General features: G+C 36.8%; 1 protein-coding gene across 1 annotated transcript in view; it reads right to left on the bottom strand.

Moving 5' to 3' along the window:
- CCSER1 (coiled-coil serine rich protein 1) overlaps positions 1 to 15,242 on the bottom strand; it is a 1,196,779-nt gene that overhangs the window by 915,677 nt on the left and 265,860 nt on the right. The window lies entirely within an intron of this gene.

The raw sequence follows: 15,242 nt of genomic DNA, 5'->3' as shown, positions 1-15,242 counted from the left end.
CTTTGTTTGAATTTATTTAATACTGTCCTTATTTCTTTCTGTTCATTAAGATCCCTGAGTAACATATCAACTTTCAGTGTTAAAAATAAACAGCTTTAACAGCTTTAAAAGCATTTAGGAAAAGTGAGAGTTAATATTACTAAAAATAGCTTTGGTGTGCCAACTGAATATTTCATTATGACTTCTGTATGCTTATGTGTTACTTTGTCTTAAAACTTCAAGTTCATAGTGCAGTTTTTCCTTCAAATTCTGTCATGTTTTGAAATGAAATTCAGTCCAGAGGGAGAGAGATAGGAAGATGAATTTCAAGATCCGTGTTTAAGATGGAGATTATATGTATTTAATACCCTCTGCATTGTTTGGGTTGTGTCACCCCCAAATTTATATACCTTCTTGTATCTCAAAATGTGACCTTAGTTGGGAATAGGGTCATTGCAGATGCAAACAGTTAAGACAAAATCATAACAGAGTAGGATGGGCCTCTATTCCAGTACAACTGATATTATAAAAAAGGGGAAATTTGAACATACCCAAGACACAAGGAGAATGCCATGTGAAAATTAAAGCAGAAATCAGACTGATGCTTCTACAAGCCAAGGAGAGCCAAAGATTGTCAGAAAACCATCAGAACTAGGAGAAAGGCATCAAAACATTTCTTTCTCACAGCTCGCAGGAACCAGCTCCATTGATACCTTGTTCACAGACATATAGCCTCTATAACTGTGAGATAATAAATTTCTGTTGTTTACGCCACCCATTTGTGGAAATTTGGTACAACAGCCCTAGTAAACCAATACACTCTCCTTCCTTAAAGTTTATTACGTTTGGCATACCTAAGAGTGAGTAAATTTTATCAGTCAGCTAAAATGTTTTCTGTTAAATATTGAGGTATACAACAAAATATATATGACTGTCCAAAAACAGTCAACTGTTTTCATTACTTTTTAGACACTGAGTCAGTAACTAATGGTAGATATTCTAACACTCTTGCTTAAAATGTAGTACATTTTCAGAAGATCAGAGGTATCCATAACTAAGTGCATAACTAAAACAATATGTAAAAGGTTCCTTCCCCACAAGATTGGAATTATTCTTGTTGTTTTCCCCTCCATTAGCAATGATTATTATGATTTACTGGAATCCTTCATTTCACCAACCACATATAAGCAGGACAGTCATGAAAATATCTTCAGGCCAAAATTTATCTATAACAATATTTTTTGAAAGATAAGTACAAATGCAAATGCAAAAGCCCAACCTGAGTCTGTATGCCAGCGCTGATATTTATACATTATGACCTGGGTTTATCTGTATGAGTGCCACAGCAACCCTCATAGTTTGAGATGCCCCTATGTTATTTCAGATTAGAACAGTATGTGTACCACTGATCCTTATTACCTCAGGAAATAAATAATCAAAAATGGAATTTATTATCCACTTTCTGCTGCATATCCATACCATTGATTTTCTATAAAAATGATGCATAGTACTTTAAGAATAAAAGTAATGATAAGTATTTCATAACACATATTAAAAAATAGTTTGTTCATAATCGTAACAGTGTAAATGACTATTTACACAAGTATAATAACAACTGGTAGAACATTCCCCATGGCAAGGAAGATATAAAGACATAACTTATTGATAATAGACTCAAAGTATATAAATTTATCTCTTCTATATTTAATATTTTAAAAAGCATTCCATCTTCATCCAAAAATTAGATAAATTTATGAGCAAAAAGAAAATATAACCATATAGGTATCTCTACATATTACAATTCTGAAAAATATAGTACTCCTTTTCAAAACTCCTGAAGTTCAAGAAAATTATCAAAACAAAAGGAATCGATATAATTTAACCATCAAATTAGCATAATATGTAAATTACTGTGGCATTAAAATAAGTATATTTAAGTGCCATGAAATTAGAAATATATTGCTAAGAATATAACGTTGCACCAATTAAATATTTTTACTGTCCCACTATTTTGAAAGAAACACACACACACACACACACACACACACACACATACAAAAAACTTACATTAAAATACTTGGCCAAAGGCTGACTAGTCAGCTCAGTTGGTTAGAGCACAGCCCTGTAACACCAAGGTCAAGGGTTTAAATCCCCATACTGGCCAGCCATCAAAAAAATGGCCAATTTAAACACACTGGCACTAATAAGTCTAAAACATTATGAAAGTGAATTTACATTTGTAGCAAGCAGTCAAAGGACATTCATTTTATTCTAATACAAATATCACTAGCAAATCGCCAAGATTTTCAAGCTGTTCTTGATTTCCTATCTCATCTGCATTACAGCAAGACAGAAAAGACATAGTCATGGAGTGCTACAAGTCAACTTTCCCAATGAAGAAAATGGGAGTAAATTAATATTATAGACGGGATTTGTACAGTCTTGTATGCATATAATATTCTAGTCTATATTTTTAATGTTCAAACATTTTCCATCTTTCTTTGCAGCTTATTTCAATTTGTGAAGAGAAAGATATTTTAGATTATGTAACTTTGAAGAGTTAGAAATATCAGCTTTAGCAGTCCATATTTACACCATCTGTAAACATGGTTTACAACACATGTGCACTTTTGCATCTAGTTTCACAGTATTCAACATGGGCTAATCCCAAGATTATATTCTAGAGCTTTTTGCCTATGATCACAGGTACACATAATTAAGCCGTAACAATGTGCTAAACACATTGCACATATTATCTCTAATTCTCACAACAACCTTGCCAGGTATGTATTATTATATCTGTTTCATATGTTGGCACTAAAGTTCAGAGAGCTTAACCGGATGGCTCAAAAATCACACAGATAGTAAATGGTGGTCATGGGATTTAAGCTTTAATTCAAATTCGTCTTTACACTTCTAGAGTCTGAGTTCTTTTCAATATATATGGGCAGGCTTGAAGAGAGTAAAACAGTTATAAAAGAATAATAGGAAGCTCAAGGATGTATATCAGGAAGGGAAGAAGATTTCTGTGAGATATAGAAAAAAATAACATAGGTTTTGTGATTTCTCATAGCTATTTTTGAATCTATTTCTGCTATTTATTAAATGCATGGTTTCCAACAAGTTACTTGATACCTAAGCCTCAATAGCTCATCAGGGAAGACAGTGAGAATAACACACTTATTTCATAGGCTTACACTGACAATCAAATTGGAAAAGCCAGGTGAAAGCTGCTGGCATAATGCCTACCAGAGAAGACATTCAATTCTTTATTTCTTCTTTCCTTCTCAATGATTAAGCGATTGATATCAGATACGAGGTCTTATAACAAGGTATCAAGGGGCCACATCACTTTCTTCTTCCCTCTCATTGGCTTGTGGATTCATCACCCAAAGACATTGAGTCAATGTCCATGAAGGAGAGAGTTGGGTACTGACTTGGGCTCCTAAATCATCCACAAACAGGCTTTTTCGTCTTCCCTTTTCCTGAGGGTTACTCCCTGGAAAGCAACTGCTTTTGGAGAGTAATTTGGTACCATCTATCAAAATGTAAGACAGGCACACACTGTGAGCCATTACATTTCTAGGAATCTCTCCAGTGGAAAACCTTTCACATATGCCAAAAGGGAGATGTAGAAGGTTATTTACTAAAGTATTTTTTGTAAGAGAAAAACTATTAGAAACTACATTAATAAAGACTTTGAGAGATTATTTGTTGTCAATTCAGCATCATCTTGTTTCATCTATACTCTGCAAAAATACAGGGGAGAAGGCTGGGAGCTATCCTTCCCAAATTCCCAGAGTGCCCGCAGATTATGCCAATAAAAATCATTTGAATGATATTTGGGATGCAAAAGAATAAGATAAGCCATTATTCTCTGGCACAGCTGAGGACGAACACAAGGGCATTGGCAGACAGCAGGCTGAAGACCTGGAGTTTTGCCAATTGCTTTCAGGCATCCTCTTGAGAATTAAACACTTTTATACCACAGACAGCACAGATCTGCAGCATCAGCTTATCTGCTCCGTCTGTACTTCCAGATATCCTGGAGAGGGAGCAATGGGCTTAACATTTGCCAGCCTGGCCCTTCCAACCATTGCATAAGTCTCTAATTTATTGTATCAAATTTTGCTTACTTGAAATACTCAAAGTGGCTTCTATTTTTCTGACAGAACTCTGATACCTACATATGTTGGGAGATAATTCCCTGTGAATCTGTCATTTCTGCATGACCTCTGACAAAGGGCATTGACAACTCCGTCAAATCTGCTCCAGGGCAAGGAACAGATTTGCTTACAATACTGGGGTAATAAAGCTAAAGTCTCCCTCTCCTTTCTGGAGGCATTCAAGAGTGATAAAGACAGTGACTCAGTCCAGGAGACAGGGCAGATTTGTTTCCTGACCAGAGTAAAAAAGATGACATTTCCCTGTGGGGCAATGGTTAGGAAGGTTTCTTATCAGTCTCCATATAAGATTAGGGGTGTTCCTCCTCCATGACAAAGAACTTCACGTGATAGTAGGCACCTACATTCTTTCCATGTGGCCCCCATGGGACTTAGGGAGATAGAAGCAGGGGAATCAGTGCAAACACAAAGATCATGTTGTTTGCTGTGCCATGAGTAACAGGATGTCTAAATCCACTTGGGCTTATTGTTTCCTTATTGTCCAAATCCATGAAAATGTGATGAGCCAGCCTAGCAGTTGCTTGCTGCTTAGAAACTACTTGGCCAGTTGGCAATATAATGAAATACCATGCATGCATTAAAACTAACAAGATTAATGTACTAAGATGGAAATTTTGCTGTTGAGATAGTCCTGATCATCAAGGCAAAGGTTGTCAAATTGGGATTAAGCAGCAAAACTTAACTATATAGTGCCAATAAAAAACGAACTTCAAATATAAAGTCATAGATTAAAAATAAAATGACCAAAGAATGCATACAATGAAATACAAATAAAAAGAAAGTATAAGAGGCTATATTAATAATAACCAAAGTAGATTTGGGGGAATATTACCAGGTATAAAGAAACTTATTTCACATTTAAAAAGGGGTGATTAGTTTAAAAGGACAGGAAAATCCTAAATGTTTTTGTACCTAATAATAAAACTTCAAAATATATGGAGCAAAAACCAATAGAATAAACATCCACAATTATAGTCAGAGTTTTCATTAACACCCTCTCAACAATAATAGAACAAGTAGACATAAATTCAGTAAGCATTTAGAAGATTAGAACACAACCCACTTGAAATTTATAGTTCCCACCATCCAACAACAGTACAATATACATTCTTCTCAAGTTCACAGAGAACATTTACTGAGAAACCATATTCAGGACCATAAAACAAATCTTAATAAACTTAAAAGAATTTAAGTCATACAAAGTATGTTCTTTGATCAAATGAAATTAAAATAAAATTTGATAACAGAAAAATCTTGGATAACCTCCAAGTTTTGGGATAATAAATGGCACACTTTAAAATATACCCCATGGGTCAAATAAAAAACTAAAAGAGAAATTAGAAAGTATTTTGAACTGAATTAAAATAAAAATAGAATATATAAAAAATTCTTAGATGTTATAAAAGCAATATTTAGAGAGAAATTTGGAGCAGTAAACATTTATAATAAAGTGAGAAAGAAAAAAAGAGCAAAGATTTCAAATAAAAACATCCAGCGTCTATCTTTCGAAGCTGGAGAAAAAAGAGCAGATGAAACCCAGTGTAAGTAAAAGAAAAGAAATAGATGTATATGAGAGCAGAAATAAATGAAATAGATAGCAGACAACAAGTAGAAAAGGCAAATGCAAATGTAATCAAAAGTTGGTTCTTTGAGAGGATTAATAAAATTGGTAAGCTATTAGATGGGAAAAAGAGAGAGAACTGCCGAAAATGCATTTGTCATATTTCAACATTGATTCCTCATAAAAACTCTCAGCAGACTAGAAACAGAAAGGAGCTTCATAACCTGATAAAAGATATCTATGAAAAATATACAGCTAACATAATACTTAATGGTGAAAGATTGAAGGCTTTACCCCAAAGATTAAAAATAAAACAGAACTGTCTACTCTTACCACCACTGTTCAACATTGTACTAAAGATTCTAGACTATGCAATAAGGCAGGAATAAAACATGCAAGGCTTCTAGTTTGGGAAGGAAGAAATAAAACTTTTTTATTTGCAGATGACATAACGGTGGTAGAAAAATCTGAAATTACTGGAACTAATGAATTTTGTCCATTGCAGGATACAATATTAGCATACAAAAATAATGTGTATTCTATATAGTTGCAACAAAAAAATCAGAGTTTGAAATAAAGTTATACCATGCACAATAGCATCAAAGATAGGGAACACATAATGATAGATCTGACAAAAATGTGAAAGACCTGCACACTGAAAACTACAAAACTTTTCTTAGATAAAGAAAACCTAAATAGGTGCACTATGATCATAGACAGGAAGACTCAATATTGCTAAAATAATAATTCTTCCCAAATTCATCTATAATTAAATATAATCTCCATCAAAATCCTAGCAGAATTTTTGATGAAGATAGACCAATTGATTTTTAAATTGAAAATGAATTTAAGGAATATCAGATAGCCAAAATGACTTTGAAAAAGAACCATAGATTTGAAGGGCTACTGCTACTTGATTTCAAGATTTATTATTAAGCTATAGTAATCAGGATAGCATAATATTGGCATAAAGATAAACAAATAAGTTGATGGAACAGAATATAAAGTCCATAAATAGACCCACAAATATGTGAACAACTAATTGTTGACACAAATGCAAAAGCAATTACTGAAGAAAGGATAATATTCAAAAGATGACGGTGAAACAATTAGATGAGATAACCATATGCAAAAAAAAAAAATTACAACTTTGTATCATACCTCAAACTGCATAAAAAATCAACCCCTCCCCACAAAATAGCAGAATTATATACCTAATTGTAAAGCCTAAATGTATAAAACTTCAAAGAGAAAACAGCAGTAAACTTTGTAATATTGGGCTAGGAAAATACTTGTCAGATTCTACAACAAAATCTCAATCAATTTGAATACATAACAATCAATCAATTGGACATTACAAAAGTTAAAAACATTTTATCTTCAAAAGGCAATGTTCAGAAAATGAAAAGATTATTTATAGTTTGGAGGAAAATCTTTGCAAAGCATATATCTGATAAATGAACTCTAAAATCTCAATAAAATGTATTTTTAAAAAGGGCAAAAAGCGGCCAAGAACGGGGAAGGCGGCAAACCAGAGGCAGAGTGAGCACCCGACCTGGCACAACCCTGTGAGTGACCCCTGGACCAGCCCTGTTTGGGGGGCTGACGCCCACCCAGCTCCCGCCTGCATCACCAGGCCACTCACCACCCCGGGGCTGCCTCCATTTTCCCAGGTGCTGGCAGCTCCGCCTGGCTCGGCCGTCACTGAGCCTTCCCACTTGCTTGGCCCAGCGCGGGGCTTTCTGGAGCCTGCGGGCCAGCCTCCCCTCCCACTCCCTCCGCAGTTCTCAGGTGGGTTGGTGGCGTGGGGCGTCCCCGGCCAGTATCGGGAGGGCAAGGAAGTACGGGCTGGCGACTGTCACTCCACCACACCCTGGACTCCAGCCCCCAGTAAACTTCCTGTTACTGGGAGGCAGATACCATCTCTGCGGCCACCAATTCGGAAAAAAGCCTAACCAATTTCTGGTTGGGAATAGTGTGGTAGAAGAGTTCTCAGGTCCGCTTGAACCTGCCGGAGAGCTGGCTGCAGGCGGGCGCTACACTCGGTTTATACCGCGGGGATACAAAGGTGAACAAGTCCCGAGAAAGATCTACACAGTGCTAAAAAGGCACCCAGAGCGACCGGTCGTCTGAGCCTAGCAGAAACCTGGTAGACTTCCTGGGCGAGGCGGTGCCGAGCAGGGTCTTGAAGACCCAGCTGATAGATGAGGGTTGCAGAAGACACGCCTCAGCCCAGCACAGTGTGCACAGAGTGGGGAGACGTACGGCCAGGGAGGCGGAGACTCGACAAAAACCACACACCCGGTGGGGTCGCTACTGCACGATCTAACAGCCTGGGCCAGAGCACACGGAACAGGGAGAAGTCCTGCACAGGAAGTGAAAGCTCAACAGAGATCACACACCCTGTGGTACGTGATCCACCAGCCCAGCAGAGTCCAAGCTGACCAGAAAGGTGGCTCCCCGGAGAAGACCAAGAGCTGAGGCAAAAACACACACAAGGCACTAGAGGCCAACTGAGCAGTCACGGAGGGAGCCATATGAAATTGGCAACCACAGCAACATCCTAGTTAGTCATTAGTCTCAAACCGGTGGACTGTGAAACCCCCTGCCACAATGAATAAACATCAAAAAAAAGATACCAGAAATACAAAAAATCAAGAAAGTACACCACCAAAAGTTAATAAATCTCAAACTCTATATCCTATAGAACAAGAAGCCCTTGAAATGACTGACAAGGAATTTCGAGTGATAATTCTAAGGAAACTGAATGAGATACAAGAAAACACAGCTAGACATCATGATGAAATGAGGAAAAGTATACAGGATCTGAAAGAGGAAATGTACAAAGAAATCAATGTCCTGAAAAAAAATGTAGCAGAACTTGCTGAACTGATGAAGTTATTCAGCGAAATAAAAAACACAATGGAGAGTTTAACCAGCAGGCTTGTCGACGTTGAAGAGAGAACCTCTGAACTTGAAGATGGGCTGTTTGAAATAACACAAGCAGACAAAAAGAAAGAAAAAAGAATCAAGGACATTGAAGAAAATCTGAGAGACATATCAGACAACCTTAAGCGCTCAAATATCCGAGTCACAGGTATTCCAGAAGGGGAGGAAAATGGAGATTCCATTGAAAACATATTCAACAAAATAGTGGCAGAAAACGTCCCAGGTATAGGAAAAGTCACAGATCTTCAGATCCAGGAAGCTCAACGATCTCCAAACATATTCAAACCAAAAAAGCCTTCTCCAAGACATGTCATAGTCAAATTGGCAAAACTCAGAGACAAAGAGAGAATCTTAAAAGCTGAAAGAGAGAAGCGCCAAATCACCTATAAGGGAGCCCCAATCAGTCTAACATCAGACTTTTCATCACAAACCCTAAAAGCTAGAAAGGAATGGGATGATATTTTCAAAATACTAAAAGACAAAGATTGCCAGCCAAGAATACTCTACCCTGCAAGGCTATCCTTCTGAAATGAAGGGAAAATAGTATATTTCTCCGACAAACAAAAACTGCGGGAGTTCACTAACACACGACCACCCTTACAAGAAATCCTCAAGGGAGTACTGGGTTTGGTTCCTGAAAAATAACTACCACTGCCATAAAAACCCAAGAAAAATCAATACCCACTAGTATAATAAAAATGCCATTCATTAAGAGAAAAAAAGCAAACAAAAACGCTATCTACAACCTAAGAAACCAACAAACACAGAAACCAAACAGTCAATCAGAAAGCAAGGAACAAAAGACACCTAAGACAACCAAACAACCAATAAAATGCTAGGAATAAATCAACACCTTTCAATAACAAATCTTATTGTAAAAGGCTTAAATTCCCCAATTAAAAGACACAGACTGGCTGACTGGATCAAAAAGGAGGACCCAACTATATGCTGCCTACAAGAGACGCACCTCACCCATAAAGATTCACACAGAGTAAGAGTGAAAGGACGGAAAAAGATTTACCATGCATCAGAAAAGAAAAACGAGCTGGAGTAGCTATTCTATATCTGACAAAATAGACTTTAAACTAAAAACCATAAAAAGAGACAATGAGGGACACTACTTAATGATAAAAGGATTGATCCATCAAGAAGACATAACAATCAGAAATATGTACGCACCCAATGTTGGAGCAGCCAGATTTATAAAACAAACTCTATTAGACCTAAAGAAGGAAATAGACACTAATACCATAATAGCAGGGGACATGAACACCCCACTGTCGATATTAGACAGATCGTCTAGGCAAAGAATCAGTAGAGAAACACAAGATTTAAACAAGACTCTAGACCAATTGGAATTGGCAGATATCTACAGAACATTCCACCCAACAACCTCAGAATATTCATTCTTCTCATCAGCACATGGATCATTCTCCAGGATAGATCACATATTAGGTCACAAATCAAGTCTCAATAAATTCAAGAAAATTGGAATTATCCCATGTATCTTCTCAGACCACAATGGATTAAAACTAGAAATTAATAACAAACGAAACTCTGGAAACTATACGAACACATGGAAATTAAACAGCATTCTACTTAATGACATATGGGTCCAAGAAGAAATCAAGCAGGAAATCAAAAAATTTATTGAAACTAATGAAAACAATGATAGATCATACCAAAAACTGTGGGATATTGCAAAAGCAGTAATGAGGGCGAAATTTATTGCATTAAACACTCACTTCAGAAGAATGGAAAGATGGCAAGTGAACAACCTAACACTTCACCTTAAAGAACTAGAAAAAGAAGAACAATCCAAACCTAAAGTTAGCAGACGGAAAGAAATCATTAAGATCAGAGCAGAACTGAATGAAATTGAAAAACAAAAAACAATTCAAAAGATCAACAAATAAAAGTTGGTTTTTTGAAAAGATAAATAAAATTGACAAACCATTAGCATGGCTAACAAAAAAAAGAAGAGAGAAGACTCAAATAACAAAAATTAAAAATGAAAAAGGCGATATTACAACTGATTCATCTGAAATACAAGGAATCATTCGAGACTACTATAAACAACTATACGCCAACAAATTTGAAAATCTGGAGGAAATGGATAAATTTCTGGACACACACAAGCTCCCAAAACTGAACCATGAAGACGGAGAAAACTTGAACAGACCAATAACAATAAAGGAGATTGAAGCTGTTATCAGAAGGCTCCCAACAAAGAAAAGCCCAGGACCAGATGGATTCACAGCAGAATTTTACCAAACATTCAAACAGGAATTGACACCGATTCTTTACAAACTATTCCAAAAGATTGAAACAGACGCAAATCTCCCAAACTCATTCTATGAAGCAAACATCATCCTGATACCAAAACCAGGTAAAATATAACCAAAAAAGAAAACTACAGGCCAATATCCTTGATGAATATAGATGCAAAAATCCTCACTAAAATACTAGCTAACAGAATACAGCAACACATATGTAAAATTATTCACCATGATCAAGTGGGATTCATCCCAGGGATGCAAGGTTGGTTCAACATACACAAATCAATAAATGTGATACACAATATTAATAAACTCAAACACAAGGACCATATGATCATCTCTACAGATGCTGACAAAGCATTTGATAAAATTCAGCACTCATTCATGATAAAGACCCTCTATAAGTTAGGTATAGAGGGAAAGTATCTCAACATAATTAAAGCGATATATGACAAAGCCACTGCCAATATCATCCTGAACGGGGAAAAGCTGAAAGCTTTTCCTTTAAGAACAGGAACTAGACAAGGATGCCCACTCTCACCACTCCTTTTCAACATAGTGTTGGAAGTACTAGCCAGAGCAATCAGAGAAGAGAAGGAAATAAAGGGCATCCAGACTGGAAAAGATGAAGTCAAACTGTCCCTGTTTGCAGATGACATGATCCTATATATCGAACAGCTTAAAACCTCTACAAAAAAGTCTTGGAATTGATAAATGATTTCAGCACAGTAGCAGGATACAAAATCAACAAACAAAAATCAGTAGCATTTCTTCTCTCCAATAGTGAACATGCAGAATGAGAAATCAAGAAAGCCTGCCCATTTACAATAGCCACCAAAAAAATAAAATACTTAGGAATCGAGTTAACCAAGGAGGTGAAAAATCTCTATAATGAGAGCTACAAACCACTGCTGAGAGAAATTAGAGAGGATACAAGAAGATGGAAAGATATCCCATGCTCTTGGATTGGAAGAATCAACATAGTGAAAATGTCCATACTACCCAAAGTGATATACAAATTTAATGCAATCACCATCAAAATTCCAAAGACATTTTTCTCAGAAATGGAAAAAACTATCCAGTCATTTATATGGAACAATAAAAGACCACGCATAGCCAAAGCAATGCTGAGCAAAAAAAATAAAGCTGGAGGCATAACACTACCTGACTTTAAGATATACTACAAAGCTATAATAACCAAAACAGTATGGTACTGGCATAAAAACAGACACACTGACCAATGGAATAGAATAGAGAATCCAGAAATCAACCCACACATTTACTGCCATCTGATCTTCGACAAAGGCACCAAGCCTATTCACTGGGGAAGGGACTGCCTCTTCAGCAAATGGTGCTGGGATAACTGGATATCCATATGCAGGAGAATGAAACTAGATCCATACCTCTCACCGTATACTAAAATCAACTCAAAATGGATTAAGGATTTAAATATACACCCTGAAACAATAAATCTTCTTAAAGAAAACATAGGAGAAACACTTCAGGAAATAGGACTGGGCACAGACTTCATGAATACGACCCCCAAAGCACGGGCAACCAAAGGAAAAATAAACAAATGGGATTATATCAAACTAAAAAGCTTCTGCACAGCAAAAGAAACAATTAACAGAGTTAAAAGACAACCAACAGAGTGGGAGAAAATATTTGCAAAATATACATCTGACAAAGGATTAATATCCAGACTATATAAGGAACTCAAACACCTTTACAAGAAGAAAACAAGCAACCCAATTAAAAAATGGGCAAAAGAGCTAAGTAGCCATTTCTCTAAGGAAGATATACAAATGGCCAACAGACATATGAAAAAATGCTCAACATCACTCAGCATCCGGGAAATGCAAATCAAAACCACACTGAGATACCATCTAACTCCAGTTAGGATGGCTAAAATCCAAAAGACCCTGAACGATAAATGCTGGCGAGGTTGCGGAGAAAAAGGAACTCTCATACATTGTTGGTGGGACTGCAAAATGGTGCAGCCTCTATGGAAAATGGTATGGAGGTTCCTCAAACAATTGCAGATAGATCTACCATACAACCCAGCTATCCCACTGTTGGGAATATACCCAGAGGAATGGAAATCATCAAGTCGAAGGTATACCTGTTCCCCAATTTCATCGCAGCACTCTTTACAATAGCCAAGAGTTGGAACCAGCCCAAATGTCCATCATCAGATGAGTGGATACGAAAAATGTGGTACATCTACACAATGGAATACTACTCAGCTATAAAAACGAATGAAATACTGCCATTTGCAGCAACATGGATGGACCTTGAGAGAATTATATTAAGTGAAACAAGTCAGGCACAGAAAGAGAAATACCACATGTTCTCACTTATTGGTGGGAGCTAAAAATTAATATATAAATTCACACACACACACACACACACACACACAAACGGGGGGGGGAAGAAGATATAACAACCACAATTATTTGAAGTTGATACAACAAGCAAACAGAAAGGACATTGTTGGGGGGGGGGAGGGAGAAGGGAGGGAGGTTTTGGTGATGGGGAGCAATAATCAGCCACAATGTATATCGACAAAATAAAATTTACAAAAAAAAAAAAATTAAAATTAAAATTAAAAAATTAAAAAATTTAAAAAAATAAAAAGGGCAGAAGATTTTAACAGACACTTTATCAAAGACAATATACAGATGGTAAATAAGCTCAGAAAAAGATCCTCAATAGTAGAGAAAATGCTGTGGTTTGAATATCACCCCAAAGCTTAGTTAAGCTTGATTCCCCCTCTAACAGCCATAAGAGGGCGGGAAATCAGACTATGGTATTTGAAAGATGGCGCTTTTGGGAGGTAATGGAATCATGAGAATTCTTTCCTCATGAATGGATTAATCCACTCATGGACTAATAGATTAATGATTTAATGCATTATCAGGGAGTAGACTAGGGGCTTTACAAGGAGAGGAAGAAAGCATGCAGAAAAATGCCCTCACTCAGTCCTTGCCATGTGATACTTTGCACTACCATGGGACTATGCCAAGAGCACCCACCAAAAAGAAGGCCCTCACAGATATGCTACCCTGATTTTTGACTTTCCATCCTCCAAAACTGTAATAAAAAAATTGTTTCTTTATAAATTACCCAGTTTCCAGTATTCTGTTATCAGTGATTGAAAATGGACTAATACAAAATGTAAATTAAAATGACAAAGAAATACTACTACACATGGATTAGAAAGACCAAAACTAAAAAGACTGACTGTACCAAATGTTGGGTAGGAAATCTCATATGCTGCTGGTTGGAATGTAAAATGGTATAACCACTTTGAAAAACAGTTTGGCAGTCTTTTATAGAAACCTACCCTGATGACATGATTTCATTCCTGTGTATTTACCCAAGAAAAGTAAATAGAAATGTCCATATGTACACTCACATTCATAGAAGCTTTATTATCAATAACCTCAAACTGATAACAACCCATATTCCCATCAGCAGGTGAATGAATAAATTGCATTTTATACACACAGTGAAAAACTACTCAACAATTACAATGAATAAATTATTGATACAAATTGTAGCATATATGAATGTTAAAATAATTGTGTTGAGTGTAAAAAAACAGACAACAAAAACTACATACTGTATGTTTCCATTTATGTAAAATTCTAGGAAATTCAAACTAATATATAGTGACAGAAACCATATCAGTGGTTTCCTGGGTTCACAGAAGGAGGAACTGAAAGGAGGTTTACAAAAGGCAAAAGAAAATTCTGGGAGAGATGTCAGCAAGATGGCTGACTACAGGTGTCTAAAACTCAGCCCCCAACAACACAAAAAAAATAAACAAAAAAATGAATAAGCAACCGCATTTTTGACTAGAGTGACTGAAGGAAAATGCCTGAAGCAAAGGAGTGGCAGAAACCCTGGGGAGCACAGAAATTCAGCATGGCCAAATAGAGAAGGGAAGGAAACACCTTGCCTTCACCACCCCATACCCCAAGTCAAGATCAGCTCAGAACCAGAAGGAACTTGTCATTGCAAGGAAAAGATAAGCTAGAGGCCACCAGTAGTCCACATTACTGCTATGGACACCTGTATTCTTTGCTACTGGAACATCCTGGAGTCCTCAGAAGAAAAGCCTATGCTGTGTCCCATCCCTGATGGCCCCAACTGCTACTGAGTTCCACCAACTTGAAACTGAAAACATTGCCAAAGTGGGTCCAGCTCCATGGGCCAGTAGCCACCACATCCCTTCATCCCTGAGGCTCTGCTGTCATTGTACCATGCTTGCACAAGATGGTAGCA

This window comes from Cynocephalus volans, chromosome 9 (genome assembly GCF_027409185.1).
Source record: "Cynocephalus volans isolate mCynVol1 chromosome 9, mCynVol1.pri, whole genome shotgun sequence".
NCBI lineage: Eukaryota > Metazoa > Chordata > Mammalia > Dermoptera > Cynocephalidae > Cynocephalus > Cynocephalus volans.
The sequence above is the reverse complement of the archived record's forward strand: the minus strand, read 5'-3'. Positions and strand labels throughout refer to the sequence as shown.